A 19,752-nucleotide genomic window follows, 5' to 3' on the forward strand; every position below is an offset into this window, starting at 1 on the left:
TGAGGCCTTGCTGTCTTACAGGTTGGAGTGCAGTGGCACAATCAAGGCTCACTGAAGCCTCAGCTCCCAGGGTATCTGGGACTACAGGCACATGCCACCATGCGGGGCTCATTTTTTGTATTTTATTTTATTTATTTATTTTTGTAGAGACAGGGTTTTGCCACATTCCCCAGGCTGGTCTTGAACTCCTGGGCTCAAGCGATCTACCTGCCTCGGCCTCCCAAGCGCAAGGATTCATTTTCAGAAGTAGTCTTTCTGGATGTCTTGAGATAGCTTCATGAAATTTCACTTGTAAACCAGAAGTTTCAGAAGGTCTCAATTCCTGTAGAGGTTTATTTTGGCCAACGTTGAGGACATGCCCAGGAAAAAGAGACAGAAGCCACAAGAGGATCTGGAGCCAGCACTTTTTCTAAACAGGATTTAGAGGGCTTCAATATTTAAGGGGAAACAGTGGGCAGGAGGGGAAAGGTGGACAGAAAAAACAGGGAAGGATAGGGTCACATTGTTTTGAGGCTTTGGGCGCTCACTGAATCCACGTGCTGCATGTGAAAAGGAAGGAGAGGAAGAACAATCATGTATTTCTCGAACTCAAGCAATCTGTACTTGACCTGTAGATAAACATAAAAATCAAATATGCACAGGTCTCGGGGTGGGTGGGTGGGGCGGTTTAAAGTCTCCTCTTATCTCTTCCCTATGAAGATAAGCTATTAATTTACATTGTTGGGTAAAAAAGTCCCCCTTGTGAGACATGTGGCCTTCTATCTTTTTTAGTCTTTTTTTTTTTCCCCCCCGAGACGGAGTCCCGCTCTGTTGCCCAGGCTGGAGTGCAGTGGCATCGTCTCGGCTCACTGCAAGCTGCACCTCCCAGGTTCACGCCATTCTCCTGCCTCAGCCTCCCAAGTAGCTGGGACTACAGGCGCCTGCCACCACACCCGGCTAATTTTTTGTATTTTTAGTAGAGACAGGGTTTCACCGTGTTAGCCAGGATGGTCTCGATCTCCTGACCTAGTGATCCACCCACCTCAGCCTCCCAAAGTGCTGGGATTACAGGCATGAGCTACCGCACCCGGCTGGCCTTCTATCTTATGGTTATCTGTTTAGGAACAAAAGGAAAGGCAGATTTTATTTTGTTTGTGTGACTCGGTTTCCAAGCTTAACTTTTCCCCTGGGCATAGTGAGTTCGGTTGAGATTTTGTTTTCTTTTCACATTGTAAAGATGTATCTTCTTATTTCCTTTTTTTAAAAATTTGAGACAGGGTCTCGTCCTGTCACTCAGGCTGGAGTACAATGGCCTAATCATAGCTCGCTGTAGCCTCCATCTCCTGGGTTCAGGTGATTCTCCTGCTTCAGCTTCCCAAGTATATGGGACTACAGGCATGTACTACCAGAACTGGATAATTTTCTTCAAATTTTTAGTAGAGGCAGGGTCTCAGCTATGTTGCCCAAGCTGGTCTTGAACTTCTGAGCTGAAGCAGTCCTCCCAACTTGGTGTCCAAAAATGTTGGGATTACAGGTGTGAGCCACCGCACCCAGCCAAAAGATATATTTTAAACCGTGAAGAACTCTGACCTCCTGAGAGTCTCCTCAGAGGGGAATTTGAGTGCCTCTTAGAAGCCAGCCCTTTAAATTACCTTCAGGATATTACACAGGGTCAAGGGAGTTCTGATTGAAAATGCATAGTAGGCCCAGTGTGGTGGCTTATGCTTGTAAATCCAGCATTTGGGGAGGCCAAGGTGGGCATATCACTTGAATTCAGGAGTTTGAGACTAGCCTGGCCAATATGCTGAAACCCTGTCTCTACTACAAATACAAAAATTAGCCAGCTGTGGCGGTGGGCACCTGTAATCCCAGCTACTCAGGAGGCTGAGGCAGGAGAATCCCTTGAACCTGGGAGGTGGAGGTTGCAGTGAGCCTAGATCGTGCCACTACACTCCAGCCTGGGCAACAGAGTGAGACTCTGTCTCATTTAAAAAAAAAAAAAAGAAAAGAAAAAGGGCCGGGCGCCGTGGGTCCTACCTATAATCCCAGCACTTTGGGAGGCTGAGGCAGGCAGATCAAGAGGTCAAGAGACTGAGACCATTCTGGCCAAAGTGGTGAAACCCTGTCTCTACTGAAAATACAACAATTAGCTGGGTGTGGTGGCACACACCTGTAATCCCAGCTACTAGGGAGTCTGAGGCAGGAGAATCACTTGAACCCGAGAGGCAGAGCTTGAAGTGAGCCAAGATCACGCCACTGCACTTGAGCCTGGCAACAGAGCGAGACTCTGTTTAAGAAAACAAAACAGGCCGGGCGCGGTGGCTCAAGCCTGTAATCCCAGCACTTTGGGAGGCCGAGACGGGCGGATCACGAGGTCAGGAGATCGAGACCATCCTGGCTGACACGGTGAAACCCCGTCTCTATTAAGAAATACAAAAAACTAGCCGGGCGAAGTGGCGGGCGCCTGTAGTCCCAGCTACTCGGGAGGCTGAGGCCAGAGAATGGTGTGAACCCGGGAGGCGGAGCTTGCAGTGAGCTGAGATCCGGCCACTGCACTCCAGCCTGGGCGACAGAGCGAGACTCTGTCTCAAAAAATAAAAAATAAAAAATAAAAAAAATAAAAAAAAATAAAAAATTAAAAAACAAACAAAAAAAAAACAAAACAAAAAAAACAAAAAAAAAGGAAAATAGAGGCCGGGCGCGGTGGCTCAAGCCTGTAATCCCAGCACTTTGGGAGGCCGAGACGGGTGGATCACGAGGTCAGGAGATCGAGACCATCCTGGCTAACACGGTGAAACCCCGTCTCTATTAAGAAATACAAAAAACTAGCCGGGCGAGGTGGCGGGCGCCTGTAGTTCCAGCTACTCGGGAGGCTGAGGCCGGAGAATGGCGTAAACCCGGGAGGCGGAGCTTGCAGTGAGCTGAGATCCGGCCACTGCACTCCAGCCTGGGTGACAGAGCGAGACTCCGTCTCAAAAAAAAAAAAAAAAGGAAAATAGAATGCACAGTAGATGCAATTCACAGAAAAAAAGAAAGGATTCTATTTACCCTTTTTATATTTGGGCTTTCATAGACTTTTTCTTCCCTTACCTACTGCAGGAAAAAATCACCATGTACCAACCTATCCAAACTTACCCATGGATGAGTCTATCTGGAAGACAGGAGTTTCGATGCTTGTCTTGTTCTGAATGTCTGCTTGTCACCTGCTTAGGGTTATCGACTGTGATTCTGGGACTCGTTGTTGTTCTACAGGACCCCTCTGACTCTGTGGTTTTCTCTACGGGATTAACAATGATAGCCATAGGTGCTTTTTTCATTGTCCTCACTGGAGTGACAGCCCTGTGTACAGTTACAGTCGACGAGAACTTGCAGAAAACCACGAGACTAAGACTAGGAGTGATACGAAAAAGTGGAAGTCTCCAAGGAACTACAGCGCCTTCCACGACTCACTCAGTCATCGCCAGCACCTCGCTGTAGCTGTACATGGAACCCTGGCCTCTTGCTCTTTGGAGCTAAGTCTCCTGAGCATTGTTTTTAAATAGAAATAAAATCTGGCTTTTAAAAAACTCTTGAAATCCCAGCAGTTTCGGAGGCCGAGGTGGGTGGATCACAAGGTCAGGAGTTCGAGACCAGCCTGGCCAACATGGTGAAACCCCGTCTCTACTAAAAATAGAAAAATTAGCCAGGCGTGGTGGCAGCCGCCTGTAATTCCAGCTGCTCTGGAGGCTGAGGCAAGAGAATCGCTTGAACCTGGGAGGCGGAGGTTGCAGTGAGCTGAGATTGTGCCACTGCACTCCAGCCTGGGCAACAGGGTGAGGCTCTGTCTCAACAAACACTCTTCTAATTTTATAATGTTTTTATTCTCTAAAGCATAAGATTCCCTGTGCAGAAGGACCTTCAGGTCATAATGATGCCTCTCAAATTCATGCCATCTGGCCAGGCATGGTGTCGCTCACCTGTAATCCTAGCACTGTGGGAGGCCAAGGTGGGTGGATCGCTTGAGCCCAGGAGTTTGAAACCAGTATGGGCAACGTGGTGAAACCATGTCTCAAAAAAAATAAAATAAAATAAAATAAAATAGCCTGGGCATGGTGGTGGATGTCTATAGTCCCAGGTACTTGGGAGGCTCAGGCAAGAGAATCGCTTGAGCCCAGGAGGCGGAGGTTGCAGTGAGCTGAGATTGTGCCACTGCATTCCAGCTTGGATGACAAAATGAGACTGTCTTCCCCTCCCACTCAACAGAATAATTCCATGTCGTTGCTGGGTTCAATGGCTCACACCTGTAATCCCAGCACTTTGGGAGGCCGAGGCGGATGGATCACCTGAGGGCAGGCGTTTGAGACCAGCCTGACCAACATGGTGAAACCCCATCTCTACTAAAAATATAAAAATTAGCTAGGTGTGGTGGTGCATGCCTGTAATCCCAGCTACTTGGGAGGCTGAGACAGAATCACTTGAACCCGGGAGGTGGGGGCTGCAGTGAGCCAAGATCTTGCCATTGCAATCCAGGCTGGGGCACAGAGTAAGACTTGGTCTCAAAAAAAAAAAAAAAACAAAACCAAGTCGGCCGGGTGTGGTGGCTCACACCGGTAATCCCAGCATTTTGGGAGGTTGAGATGGGTGGATCACTTGAGGTCAAGAGTTCAAGACCAGTCTGAGCAACATGGTGACACCTCATCTCTACTGAAAATACAAAAACTAGTCGGGTGTGGTGGCACGTACCTGTAGTCTCAGCTACTCGGGAGGCTGAGGTGCAATAATTCTTGAACCTGGGATGCAGAGCTTGCTGCGAGCCGAGACTTCTGAAGCAGGTCTTGGAAAACAACCTTTCTTTCTCCTGCCATTTTTCTCCCCAAGGCAGGAATCTTCTCTCGCCTTCCTTCTTGGAGTTGGCTATGAAGAAGTTCTGTGGCCAGGCACAGTGGCTCATGCCTGTAATCTCAGCACTTTGGGAGGCTGAGGCAGGTGGATCACGAGGTCAAGACCATCCTGGCCAACATGGTGAAACCCCATTTCTACTAAAAACACAAAAATTAGCTAGGCGTGGTGGCATGTGCCTATAGTCCCAGCTACTCGGGAGACAGGCAGGAGAACTGCTTGAACCCAGGAGGAGGAGGTTACAGTGAGCTGAGATCACGCCACTGCGCTCCTGTCTGGTGACAAGAGTGAGACTCCATCTCCCCCCACCCAAAAAAAAAGGTAAATTCAGTGACACAGCTTGTCTGACAGTAGGTGATAATACTCCCATTTCAGAATGGGTTCTACCCCATACCCTGGGAGAAGGAATGTTGTCTGACCTACTTTGATTGCGGGTCACAATAACCCCCGCTTCAGAGGAGATCCCGCCATGTGCCGTGGAAGAAGGGGCCACAGAGAGCATGAAGAATCGGAGGCCTTGCTCTGTTTCTCCACTTCGTCTGTTAGATCATGGCTAGATCTTTGTGTCCAGTTGCATTTCTGTGTGGTTATTCATCATAACCAGTGCCTAAGAGGACGGTTCAGGGAGTTTCCAGAGAGCTGAACACGGGAGATTCCTGGAGGGTGGCTCACCCAAGAAGGGCAGGGAAGTTCTGAGCCCCTTTCCCCACACCTCACCCTATGCGTCTCTTCATCTGTATCCTTGGTAACATCTTTTTTATTTTTTATTTTTGAGACAGTCTCGCTCTGTCACCCAGGTTGGAGTGCAATGCCACAGTCTCGGCTCACTGCAACCTCTGCTTTCCATATTCAAGTGATTGTGCTGACTTAACCTCCCAAGTAGCTGGGATTCCTTTGCCATCACGCCTGGCTAATTTTTGTATTTTTTAATAGGGACAGAATTTCTCCATGTTAGCCAGGCTGGTCTCGAACTCCTGATCTCAAGTGATCTGCCCACCTCAGCCTCCCAAAGTGCTGGGATTACAGGTGCCTACCACCATGCCCGGCTACTTTTTGGATTTTTAGTAGAGAAGGGTTTTTACCATGTTGGCCAGGCTGGTCTTGAACTCCTGACCTCAAGTGATTCACATGCCTTGGCCTCCCAAAGTGTGAGCCAGTAACATCCTTTTTTTTTTTTTTTTTTTTTTTTGAGACAGAATCTCACTCTGTAGACCAGGCTGGAGTGCAGTGGTGAAATCTCAGCTTACTGCAGGTTCCGCCTCTTGGGTTCAAGGGATTCTCCTGCCTCAGCCTCCTGAGTAGCTGGGATTGCAGGTGTGAGCCACCACACCCGACTAATGTTTGGATTTTTAGTAGAGACAAGGTTTTGCCTTGTTGGCCAGGCTGGTCTCAAACTCCTGACCTCAAGTAATCTGCCTGCCTTTGCCTCCCAAAGTGCTGGGATTACAGGCATGAGCCACCATCCCTTGCCCGGTAACATCCTTTATAATAAACCAGTAAATGTGTTTCCCTGGATTCTGTAAGCTGCATTAGCAAATTAAATGAACCCAAAGAGAGGGTTGTGGGAAGCCCAAGTTGAAACAAGTCAGAAGTTCTGGAGGCTCAGATTTGTGACTGGCGGGAAGGGAGAGGGCTGTTTCGTGGGAGTGAGCCCTCAGTCTGTGGGGCCTGATGCTATATCAAGGTAGATAGTGTCAGAATTGAGGCTGGGCATGGTGCCTCATGCCTGTAATCCCAGCACGTTGGGAGGCCAAGGCAGGTAGATTGCTTAAGTTCAGGAGTTCGAGACTAACCTGGTTAACATGGCAAAAGCCTGTCTCTATAAAAAATAACAAAACAGGCCCTGTGCGGTGGCTCACACCTGCAATCTAGCACTTTAGGAGGCCGAGACGGGTGGATCACCTGAGTTCAGGAGTTTGAGACCAGCCTGGCCAATATGGTGAAACCCTGTCTCTACTAAAAATACAGAAATTATCCAAGCATGGCAGTGTGTCCCTGTAGTCCCGGCTACTCGGGAGGCAGAGGCAAGAGAATCACTTGAACCCGGGAGGCAGAGGCTGCAGTGAGCCTAGACCGCGTCATTGCACTCCAGTCTGAGTGACAGAGCAAGACTGTGTCTCAGAAAAAAAAGCCAGGCACGATGGCACTTGCCTGTGGTCCAGCTACTTGGAAAGCTGAGGTGGGAGGATTGATTGAGCCTCAGAGGTTGAGATTGTGCTCCTCCACTCCAGCCTGGGCAACAGAGCTAGACCTTGTTTAAAAGGGGGGAAAAAAATGCCGGGTGCAGTCGCTCATGCCTGTAATCCCAGAACTTTCGGAGGCCAAGGAGAGTGGATCACCTGAGGTCAGGAGTTCAAGACCAGCCTGGACAACATGGTGAAACCCTGTCTCTACTAAAAATACAAAAATTACCCAGGCATGGTGGCAGGCACCTGTATTCCCAGCTATTCAGGAGGCTGAGGCAGGAGAATCACTTGAACCCGGGAGGGAGAAGTTGCAGTGAGCCAAGATTGCACCACTGCACTCCAGCCTGGGCGACACAGACTATGTCAAAAAATATATATATATATTGGAGGCCACCCAGCAGATGTCTGATGTAGAATTGATTGATTGCTTGGTGTGTGGGGAGAAATCCCCACACCTTTGGTCACAGAAGTCGTCTGTGGTTACAGAAGTCATCTGTATTCATTGCTGTCGTGGTTAGAGCAGAGAAAAAACAATCGGTGTTTTTTCCTCGGTGACCATGCTATCCAAAATCATCTACAGATTCATTTCACTCCCTATCAAAATACCAATGACATTTTCACAGAGACAGAAAAGAAAATCCTAAAATTCATATGGAACCAATATGAGTCCACATATCCAAAGCAATCCTGAGCAAAAGAAGAAAGGTAGGCCAGGTGCGGTGGCTCACACCTGTAATCCCAGCACTTCGGGAGCCTGAGGTAGGTGGATGACCTGAGGTCAGGAGTTCAAGACCAGCCTGACCAACAGGGTGAAACCCTCTTTCTACTAAACATACTAAAAATTAGCCGAGCGTGATGGCGGACACCTGTAATCCCAGCTACTAGGGAGGCTGAGGCAGGAGAATCGCTTGAACCCGGGAGGCGGAGGTTGCGGTGAGCAGAGATCACGCCATTGCGCTCTAGCCTGGGCAACAAGAGTGAAACTCTGTCTCACACACACACAAAAAGCTAGAGGTCATATGTGGTCTCTCCCACTGGTAATCCCAGCATTTTGGGAGGCCAAGGCGGCTGGGTCACTTGAGGTCAGGAGTTCAAGACCTGCCTGGCCAACATGGCAAAAATCCCATCTCTGCAAAAAAAAAAAGTACAAGAAATTAGTTGGGGGCTGGGTGTGGTGGCTCACACTTGTAATCCCAGCACTTTGGGAGGCCAAGGCTGATGGATTTCCTGAAGTCAGGGGTTTGAGACCAGTCTGGTCAACATGGCAAAACCCTGTCTCTACTAAAAATACAAAAAAAAAAAAAAAAAAAAAACCATTACGTTTGGTGTGCCTGTAGTCCCAGCTGCTCAGGAGGCTGAAGCAAGAGAACTGCTTGAACCTGGGAGGCAGAGACAGTAGTGAGCCATGATCATGCCACTGTACTCCAGACTCCAGCCTGGGTGACAGAGTGAGACCCTGTCTCAAAAAAAAAAAACAACTGGGTGTTGCGTTGTGTGCCTGTAGTTCCAGCCACCCTGGATGCTGAGGTGGGAGGATCACTCGAGCCGTGAGCTGGGAGGTTGAGGCTGCAGTGAGCCAAGATGGCACCACTCCAGCCTGAAACAAGATTTGTTTCAACAAAACTAAGTTGTAGAATGCTGAGATTCATTTTACTTTATCATAAAACTAAGGTAAAATTTCTAGTTGGTCATTGAATTTAATATTATTTCACCACCAAAGAAAGAGATTCTTGTTGGCCTGATGTGTTTTCCTTGGTATGTCAAAGTGCTTTTGTCACAAAGGAGAGCAGGTGTAACTGTGAAAACTGCATTAGATCTATAGATTGTACCAATGTCCCTTTCTTGGTTTTGGTATTTAATAGTTAACACTGGGGGAGGCTGAGAAGGGTCTATGGAACTTCCCTATACATTTCTTGGGACCCCCTGATGAATCTATAATCATCTCAAAATGAAAAGTTAAACACATTTTAGTTTCACAAAATTATGTAAATGAAAAAATACCCAATGTTGATTTTTCTAATTTTACATTTGAAAGGGAACCCAAAATGTTGTTGTAATGGTAAGAACTAGCCACAAGGTGTCACCAGTGGTCTATCATAGCCCTCTAAAACTCACAACCCACCCACCCTGTCTGCCACCCCCAAGAAAAGAATTGTTTTGGTGAAGAAAGGACGTGACTTTTTTTTTTTTGAGACAGTCTCACTGTGTTGCCCAGGCTGGAGTGCAGTGGCACGATCTCGGCTCACTGCAACCTCCGTCTCCCAGGTTCAAGTGATTCTCTTGCCTCAGCCCCCCAGTAGCTGGGATTACTGGCACATGCCATGATGCCCGGCTGATTTTTTTATTTTTAGCAGAGATGGGGTTTCACCATGTTGGCCAAGCTGGTCTCAAACTCCTGACCTCAGGTGATCCATCCATCTCGGCCTCCCAAAGTGCTGGAATTACAGGCATGAGGCACGACGACCGGCTGGATGTGGCTATTTTAAAACTGCCGTATTTAACTATTGCTGTTTTTCTGATTGGAAGCACTGTAAAATCCCAATATTGTATTTTTTTTTTTTTTTTTTTTTTTTTTTTTGAGACGGAGTTTGCTCTGTTGCCCATGCTGGAGCGCAGTGGCAAGATGCAAACTCTGCCCCCTGGGTTCAAGTGATTCTCCTGCCTCAGCCTCCCGAGTAGCTGGGATTACAGGTGTCTGCCACCACACCTGGCTAATTTTTGTATTTTTAGTAGAGACAGAGTTTCACCATGTTGGTCAGGCTGGTCTTGAACTCCTGTCCTCAAGCAGTCTATCCGCCTCGGCCTCCTAAAGAGATGGGATTACAAGCATGAGCCACTGTGCCCTGTTTATCTTATTCTTTTATAGGTGCAAATACAGAAACCGTAAGAAAAGGAATAGGGTTTTGTTGTTGTTTTTGAGACGGAGTCTCGTTCTGTCGCCCAGGCTGGAGTGCAGTGGTGTGATCTCAGCTCACTGCAAGCTCCGCCTCCCAGGTTCACGCCATTCTCCTGCCTCAGCCTCTCAAGTAGCTGGGACTACAGGCGCCTGCCACCATGCCCGGCTAATTTTTTTGTATTTTTTTTAGTAGAGAAGTCGTTTTACTGTGTTAGCCAGGATGGTCTCAATCTCCTGACCTTGTGATCCAGCCAGTCTCGGCCTCCCAAAGTGCTGGGATTACAGGTGTGAGCCACCACAACCGGCCAGATTCTTTACTTTTTTGTTGTTGGTGTTAAAAATTTGATTCTTAACAAAGCTCAGCTGGGTGCGGTGGCTGATGCCTGTAATCCCAGCACTTTGGGAGGCTGAGGCGAATGGATGACCTGAGGTCAGGAGTTTGAGACCAGCCTGGCCAACATGGCGAAACCCCATCTCTACTAAAAATGCAAAAATTGGCCAGGCTTGGTGGCAGCACCTGTAATTCCAGCTACTCAGAAGGCTGAGGCAGGAGAATTGCTTGAACCCAGGAGGCAGAGGTTGCAGTGAGCCATGGTCTGGAAATTCAGCCTAGGCAATAAAGTGAGACTCCATCTCAAAAAAAAAAAAAAAAAGAATTTATTTAATTGCCTTCATAAGGCAAATACTTTTCAGAGCTGCTGCTTTTTTACCCCCCTAAACTGTGATTTTAAAAGCTGCATACCCAAAATTTACCACCATAACTGCCAGTTTGCAAACACATTTAACTTTGCTTAGCTTTAGCTTCTTTGAGGGAGGTTTTGTTTCCTGGCTGATGACATCTTTTTTGTTTTTTGAGACAGTCTCGCTCTGTGGCCCAGGCTGGAGCGCAGTGGCGCGATCTCAGCTCACTGCAACCTCCGCCTCCTGGGTTCAGCAATTCTTGCCTCAGCCTCCTGTGTAGCTGGGATTACAGACATAAGCCACTGTGCCCCGCTCCCCCCACACCCCCGATTACGTCTTACTGTATATTTTTCGTTCCTTGGCTCTGCATATTGTTTCCTGGCCTCTTCTCTGATCTTATCAGTGATCACTTGTCTTCTGCTTTAGTTTCTCCTCAGCTGATCACATCTCTCACATCTTTATTTTTTTGAGACGGAGTCTTGCTCTGTCACCCAGACTGGAGTGCAGTGGCATGATCTCAGCTCACTGCAAGCTCCGCCCCCCGAGTTCACGCCATTCTCCTGCCTCAGTGTCCTGAGTAGCTGGGACTACAGGCGCCCGCCACCACGCCCGGCTAGTTTTTTGTATTTTTAGTAGAGAGTAGAGACGGGGTTTCACCATGTTAGCCAGATGGTCTTGATCTCCTGACCTCGTGATCTCCGCCCACCTCGGCCTCCCAAAGTGCTGGGATTACAGGTGTGAGCCACTGTGCCTGGCCTTACCTGACATCTTAATCACGACATACATGTTATTCAACAAACACTTGCTTTTCATAACTAAATACAAGATGTCACATGCATTCTTTTTGACTTACATATTGTCCAAAAGCCTTCATGCCACATAGAAATCTTTTTTTTTTTTTTTTTTTTTTTGAGATGGGGTCTCACTCCGAAACCCAGGCTCGAATGCAGTAGTGCGATCTCGGCTCACTGCAGCCTCTGCCTCTTGGGTTCACCTCAGCCTCCTGACTAGCTGGGACAACAGGGGCAAGACACCATGCCCGGCTAATTTTTGAATTTTTAGTAGAGACGGGGTTTTACCATGTTGGCCAGGTTGGTCTCGAACTCCTGACCTCAGGTGATCTGCCCACCTCGGCCTCCCAAAGTGCTGGAATTACAGGCGTGAGCCACTGCATGCAGCCAACATTTGTAAATCTTTGAGGATTATCTTTCAATTCCCCTTAGTCTCTGTGTTGTAGAACAGCACCTATCAGGGAGCATTGTTCTTTTTTTTTTTTTTTTTTGTCCAGGGTCTGGCTCTGTTGCCCAGGCTGGAATGCAGTGGCCAATCTCAGCTCACTGCAACCTCTGCCTCCTGGGTTCAAGCGATTCTCCTATTTCAGCCTCCTGAGTAGCTGAGGTTATAGGTGTATGCCACCACATCTCGGTAATTTTTGTACTTTTGGTAGAGATGGGGTTTCACCATGTTGGCCAGGCTAGTCTGGAATTTCTGGCCTCAAGTGATCTGCCCACCCCGGCCTCCCAAAGTGCTGAGATTACAGATGTGAGCCACCACACCCGGCCTTAACATAACTGTTTACAACAAAACTGTATAAGCTGCCCTGCCTGGATGATTGATTCAGGATGGTCATGTTGAGGCAGGAGAATGGGGTCTGGAGGCAGGGAACCTAAAAACTTTCTAGAACTTGGCTGAGCGTGGTGGCTGTCACACCTGTAATCCCAGCACTTTGGGAGGCCGAGGTGGGTGGATCACCTGAGGTCAGGAGTTCGAGGCCACCCTGGCCAACATGGTGAAACTCCATCTCTATTAAAAATAGAAAAATTAGCTTGGTGTGCTGGTGAGCACCTGTAATCCCAGCTACTTGGGAGGCTGAGGCAGGAAAATTGCTTGAACCTGGGAGGCAGAGGCTGCAGTGCACCAAGAGCCTACCACTGCACTATAGCCTGGGCAACAAAGTGAGACTCTGTCTCAATAAACAAACAAACAAACAAACAAACTTCCTAGAATGAAATAAAAGGGAAAACCCCCCAATTAACTGTCCTTTTTTGTTTTTTGCTTTTTGTTCTAGATGGCGTTCAGTGGCCTGATCTCGGCTCACTGCAACTTCTGCCTCCTGGATTCAAGCGATTCTCCTGCCTCAGCCTCTTGAGTAGCTGGGATTACAGATGCCCGCTACCACATCAGCTAATTTTTGTATTTTTAGTAGAGATGAGGTAACTTCACTTCAGCTATGGCAGGAAACATCCTCTTCATTTGCATAGGGTGTATGCCAAGTAAATAGCTTTGTAACTTCACTTATCCTCTTCATTTACATAATGTATATCCCAAATAACCAATGGGAAACCTCTGAAGGGTATTTAAACCCCAGAAAACTCTGTAACCGGCGTTCTTGAGTCACTTCCTCTAACTTGCTCCCTACTCTGTGCAGTGTTACTTTCGTTTCAATAAATCTGTGCTTTTCCTTCATTGCTTTGTGCGTTTCGGCCAATTCTTTGTTCAAATGTCAAGAACCTGGACACCCTCCACTGGTGACAGTGTGACACAGTTCTGGCCAATGAGTCAGGTCCAGGTTTTATGGAAATGTTTGTAAGAGCAAGGCTTTGTGTAAGTTGCTGAGAAAATACCACCTAAGCCTGGAACTGCTGGCAGTTACATTGCCCCAAGGGGTGGGTCTGCCTGAGAATGCAAAGCAGAACTGACAGAAGGAGAGTGCGTGCCTGAGTTTCTGATGATACTGACACGAACCTTACCTGGACAATTAAGTTCTGTGAGTTCATAAATTTCCTTTCTTCCCCTTAGCCTTTTTATTTTATTTTTTATTTTTTATTTATTTATTTTTTGAGAGGGAGTCTCACTCTGTTGCCCAGGCTGGAGTGCAGTGGCGCGATCTCTGCTCACTGCAAGCTCCGCCTCCTGGGTTCACGCCATTCTCCTGCCTCAGCCTCCTGAGTAGCTGGGACTACAGGCGCCCGCCACCATGCCCGGCTAATTTTTTTGTATTTTTTAAAGTAGAGATGGAGTTTCACCGTGTTAGCCAGGATGGTCTCGATCTCCTGACCTTGTGATCCGTCCGCCTCGACCTCCCAAAGTGCTGGGATTACAGGTGTGAGCCACCGCATCCGGCCCCCTTAGCCTTTTTAAATTAGGGTTCACTACTTAACAGTCTCTTACAACTAACAAATTCTTTTTGTTTGTTTGTTTTGAGACAGAGTCTTGCTCTGTTGCCCAGGCTGGAGTACAGTGGTACCGTCTCAGCTCACTGCAACCTCTGCTTTCTGGGTTTGATTGATTCTCCTGCCTCAGCCTCCCTGGTAGCTGGGATTACAGGTGCCTGCCACCATGCTCAGCTAATTTTTTGTATTTTTAGTAGAGACAGTGTTTTACCATGTTGGGTGGGCTGGTCTCCAACTCCTGACCTCAGGTGACCCACTTGCCTTGGCCTCCCAAACTGCTGGGATTACAGGCGTGAGCCACCACGCCCGGACAAAAAATTCTTGACATATACACTCATAAATCCTTGAAAGAAAATACCAGTGAAGTGCTGAAAGGGAACTGGCACCCAAAGGGTATTTGAATCACTAAGACTTGGGCAAGATTTGAGTGGTTAGATTTGATCTATAATATTCTAGTTTGAATCTGGTTAGAGCAACTTTATTGCTAGATTTTGACACCCTCCAGCAAAAAAGGTGCCAAACTATTGTCATACATTTTGTGGATAAATTAGCATATTTTATTATCTTTTTTTGAGACAGTCTTGCTCTGTTGCCCAAGCTGGGATGCAGTGGTGTGATCTTGGCTCACTGCAACCTCCGCCTCCCGGGTTTAAGCGATTCTCCTGCCTCAGCCTCCTCAGTAGCTGGGATTACAGGCACACACCACCACACCTGGCTAATTTTTGTATTTTTAGTAGAGAAGGGGTTTCACCATCTTGGTCAGGCTGGTCTTGAACTCCTGACCTCGTGATCCACCCCCCCTCGGCCTCCCAAAGTGCTGGGATTACAGGCATGAGCCACGTGCCTGGTGCTAAGTACATTTTATAACAGCTTTGCAGAAGGGAAAGTGGCTTTGGATGTGTTCTTGGAAATATTTGTGTGGTTACTGAACTGAGGACTTACACATTTTTTTATGTTTATGGTTTCTGTGAATTTCCTAATATGCCTTGGCTCCCTGCCAAATGATATAAAAATCTGAGTAAAATGTATGATCCTTGAACATGTTTTTTTTTAAAAAAGCAGTTGCTGGCCGGGCAGGGTGGCTCATGCCGGTAATCCCAGCGCTTTGGGAGGCCGAGGCGGGCAGATCACGAGGTTAGGAGATCGAGACCATCCTGGCTAACCCAGTGAAACCCCGTCTCTACTAAAAATACAAAAGATTAGCCAGACACGGTGGCTGGTGCCTGTAGTCCCAGCTACTCGGGAGGCTGAGGGAGGAGAATGGCGTGAACCCGGGAGGTGTAGCTTGTAGTGAGCCGAGATGGCGCCACTGCACTCCAGCCTGGGCGACAGAGCGAGACTCTGCCTCAAAAAAAAAAATAAATAAAATAAATAAATAAATAAATAAATAAATAAATTTTAAAAAGCAGTTGCATAATATTGTTGGTTAGTTGAATTAAAGGAGCTCGACAGCAGCTTCCTTTGAGGTGATTCTTATCTTCTAATCTGCGGTGTCGGTGGGGAGTGATCTTCTGATTTTAAGGTTTTAAGTTGTTTCTCACTTGCACATCCTGATATTTTCTTTTTTCTTTTTTTCTTTTTTTTTTGAGACGGAGTCTCGCTCTGTCGCCCAGGCTGGAGTGTAGTGGCCGGATCTCAGCTCACTGCAAGCTCCGCCTCCCGGGTTCCCACCATTCTCCTGCCTCAGCCTCTCGAGTAGCTGGGACTACAGGCGCCCGCCACCTCGCCCGGCTAGTCTTTTGTATTTTTAGTAGAGACGGGGTTTCACCGTGTTAGCCAGGATGGTCTCGATCTCCTGACCTTGTGATCCGCCCGTCTCGGCCTCCCAAAGTGCTGGGATTACAGGCTTGAGCCACTGCTTCCGGCCACATCCTGATATTTTCACATATTGAATGACAAAGGTCCTGGACCCTGTATCCCAGCATATCAGGTTCCCTTAATCTGTGTTTTTGCTCCTTTCTATTCTGTAATGCATTTCCCAAATCCACATCTTGGGGAATCGTCAAAGAGCATGTTTAATTTTTTTTTTTAATTTTTTTTTTTTTTTTTTGAGACAGTTTTGCTCTTCTTGCCCGGGCTGAAGTACAAAGGCGTGATCTTGGCTCACTGTGACCTCTGCCTCCTGGGTTCAAGTGATTCTCCTGTCTCAGCCTCCCGAGTAGCTGGGATTACAGACATGTGTCACCACGCCTGGCTAATTTTGTATTTTCAGTAGAGACAGGTTTTCATCATGTTGGTCAGGCTGGTCTCGAACTCTTGACCTCAGGTGATACGCCCGCCTCAGCCTCCCAAAGTGTTGGGAGTACAGGCATGAGCCAACGCACCCGGCCTCACAGTGATTATTCAACAGAAATGTGATATTAAACTTTGCATGGTGCACATTAAGATTCTATAACAGATTTCCAGGAGTACTGACAACACTCAATGCATGTGGTCAGAGTATCCTGGGGCAATTTGGCAAACATGGAGCACATTTTGAGTATTAAATGTTTCTTCTCTAAATGTTTTCCTAAATGTTTCTTTCATGTTTTAAGTGCTAGAAATTGGTAGGTACTTCTTTTCTCGTACAGGTCTGTAATATTTGCAAACAGGTCGTTTTTGTTATCTGTTCTTATTTGAGGTTGGTCCTGTGGTCAGCTCATTTCAGTAGGTAACATGGTGATAATGGCCCCTAGATGGTGGGTTTTATCTCCTAAGCTCCATTTTTAAGGCAGAGACGCTTGACCATTTTTCTACCTCAGTGCACCTGAGGGATTTGTGACCCTCCATCCTGCCTCTCAGGAACAGTTTTTTCCAAGGCAGTCACTCCCAGGGTGGATGGGGGAGCATGCTTCACAATCTCCTGGGGATGGGGTATGTGCATGTGCAAGTATCCCTTCCCACCCCAAAGATTACTGCTGGAAAGATTACTCCATCATGGTATAATAACTGCTATGCTGGGCACGGTGGCTCACACCTGTAATCCCAGCACTTCGGGAGGCCGAGGTAGGCAGATTGCTTAAGCCCAGGAGTTCGAGACCAGCCTAGGCAACATGGTAAAACCCCGTCTCTACCAAAAAATACAAAAATTAGACAGGTGTGGTGGTGTGCATGCCTGTAGTCCCAGCTACTCGGAAGGCTGAGGTGGGAGGACTCCTTGAGCTCCGGGAGGCTGAGGTTACAGTGAGCTGTGATCTTGCCACTGAACTCTAGGTGAGAAAAAAAAAAGGATCTGCTGTTTATTGAACAGTCACTGTGCCAGGTGGTTTATATATGTTATTTAATCATCACTGTGCCAGGAGGATCGTTATCCGCATTTAAAGATGAACTCAAGGCTCTGAAAGATACTTGCTTAGGGCCACCCAGATGGGTAAGGAGGACTTGCCTCCATGCTTCCCAGACTCCAAAGCTTCCACAATTGTGCTACCTACTTGTAGCATCTTAAAGTTCACCTTGTATTTATTTGGGAAAGCTTAAATGAGTCAATATATTTATCACAATACAAAGTACTTTTTTCTTTCAGGGGGAACTTAAGTTGTGTGTGTGTGTGTGTATATATATATGCTTTTTTTTTTTTTTTTTTTTGAGATGTAGTCTTGCTCTGTTGCTCAGGCTGGAGTGCAGTGGCACAATCTTGACTCACTGCAACCTCCGCCTTCTGGATTCAAGCAATTCTCCTGCCTCAGCCTCCAAGTAGCTGGGACTACAGGGATCCATCACCATGCCCAGCTAATTTTTGTATTTTTAGTAGAGATGGGGTTTCACCATGTTGGCCAGACTGGTCTTGAACACCTGACCTTAAGTGATCCGCCCACCTCGGCCTCCTAAATGACTGGGATTATAGGCGTGAGACACCGCGCCCGGCCAGTGAATATATTTTTAAAAAGCACATACTGTTATGTGTGCACGCCAGCTCCTGCTGAGAATCTCAGATAACTTTGTACAGAAAGCCGAACTACTACTGCTATTGCTGCTTAGATGTAGAAGCTGGTATTCAGAGACCTCATGGGCCAAGGAGAAGTAACTCCCAATTTTTTGGATGGGTGCTAGGAGATGGGTTATTTTACTGAGACACTTGATTTGGTGCCTAGCTGAAAGGAAAACCAAGGCATCCTGAACTAATCCTATATACTGACTCCTAATACAGCTGAGAACAGGTACAACATGCAGAGGGGTGGAGGATTCAAGGCGAGCAAGAAGGCTGAAATTGCAAACTAATATACTTCAGAAAAGCCAAAAGCATAGGAAAGAACAGCCCTTGTTTTCTTTCTTTTTCTTTCTTTTTTTAATTAAAAAGGCTGTGGCATGAGCCTGTAGTCCCAGCTACTTGGGAGGCTGAGGTGGGAGGATTGCTTGAGCCCAGGAGATTGAGGCTGCAGTGAGCTGTGGTTGTGCCACTGCACTCCAGCGTGGGTAACAGAGAGAGGCCCCGTCTTTAAAAAAAAAAAAAAAAAAAGAAAAAGAGAAGAAAAAAAGAAAAAAAGATCAGGTGTCCAGTCATAACTTTGTCTTCCATTTTTTTTGCCCCTTCCCCCCAAAAACATATATACACAAAAATGTATATTATATATATACACAAATATATTTGTGTGTGTGTATATATATGTATATACACACAAATATATATACATACAAATATATATATATATATATATATATTTTTTTTTGAGACAAAGTCTTGCTGTGTCACCCAGGCTGGAATACAGTGGGTAGATCTCAGCGCACTGCAACCTCTGCCTCCTGAGTTCAAACAATTCTCTCACCTCAGCCTCCTAAGTAGTTGGAATTACAGGTGCCCACTACCACGCCTGGCTAATTTTTGTATTTTTGGTAGAGATGGCGTTTCACCATGTTTCCCATGCTGGTCTCGAACCTCTGACCTCAAGTGATTCACCTGCCTCGGACTCCCAAAGCGCTGGGATTACAGGTGTGAGCCACCCCGCCTAGCCCCATCTGTATTTTTTATGGCATTCACTACAGTATCTGGTGACTACATCATAACTCCCATTAATGAATCTGGAAGGGTTGTCCTAAGATCTATCTATATCTTTTTTTTTTTTTTGAGACGGAGTCTCGCTCTGTTGCCCAGGCTGGAGTGTAGTGACGCGATCTGGGCTCACTGCAAGCTCCGCCTCCCGGGTTCATGCCATTCTCCTGCCTCAGCCTCCTGAGTGGCTGGGACTACAGGCGCCCACCACCTCGCCCGGCTAGTTTTTTGTATTTTTTTTAGTAGAGACAGGGTTTCACTGCGTTAGCCAGGATGGTCTCGATCTCCTGACCTCGTGATCCGCCCATCTCGGCCTCCCAAAGTGCTGGGATTACAGGCTTGAGCCACTGCGCCCAGCCAGATCTATCTCTATCTTATTTAGTTTTTAAGACAGATGTTGCAAGTGGGTGGCCCATGGGCTCAATGCTGCCTACGGACATGGCTTATTTGTATTATATAGTGTTTCTTTTCTCTACTTAATTCGCTTTTCAAAATAGGGTGATTTGTTGTAATAAAATCCCAATTTCTAGCTAATCTTGAAATATGCCTGGAGTTTCTGGTAAAGCTGCATTTGTAGACCACATGGCAAGAACAGAGAGGGCTGGGAAGCAGTTGTTAACCTCAGCTAGAGTGGGCAGGGTGTTCATGAGTCTACCCAGTTCCGGTGACCCCTGGGCAGGCTCCTACTGGACCCCTACAGGAATGACTCTGCAGCTCCTTTTGTATGACTTGGTTTTCCCACCATCTCCTTCAATTAATTGAAAAATTATTATTTGAGATAGAGTCTCACTCTGTTGCCCAGGCTGGAGTACAGTGGCACAACCTCAGCTCACTGCAACCTCCGCCTTCTGAGTTCAAGCGATTCTCCTGCCTCATCCTCCTGTGTAGCTGGGATTACAGGTGTGCACCACCACGCCCGGCTAATTTTTGTATTTTTAGTAGAGACGAGGTTTTGCCATGTTGGCCAGGCTGGTCTCAAACTCCTGACCTCAG

The sequence above is a fragment of the Theropithecus gelada genome, chromosome 20 (assembly GCF_003255815.1).
Source record: "Theropithecus gelada isolate Dixy chromosome 20, Tgel_1.0, whole genome shotgun sequence".
NCBI lineage: Eukaryota > Metazoa > Chordata > Mammalia > Primates > Cercopithecidae > Theropithecus > Theropithecus gelada.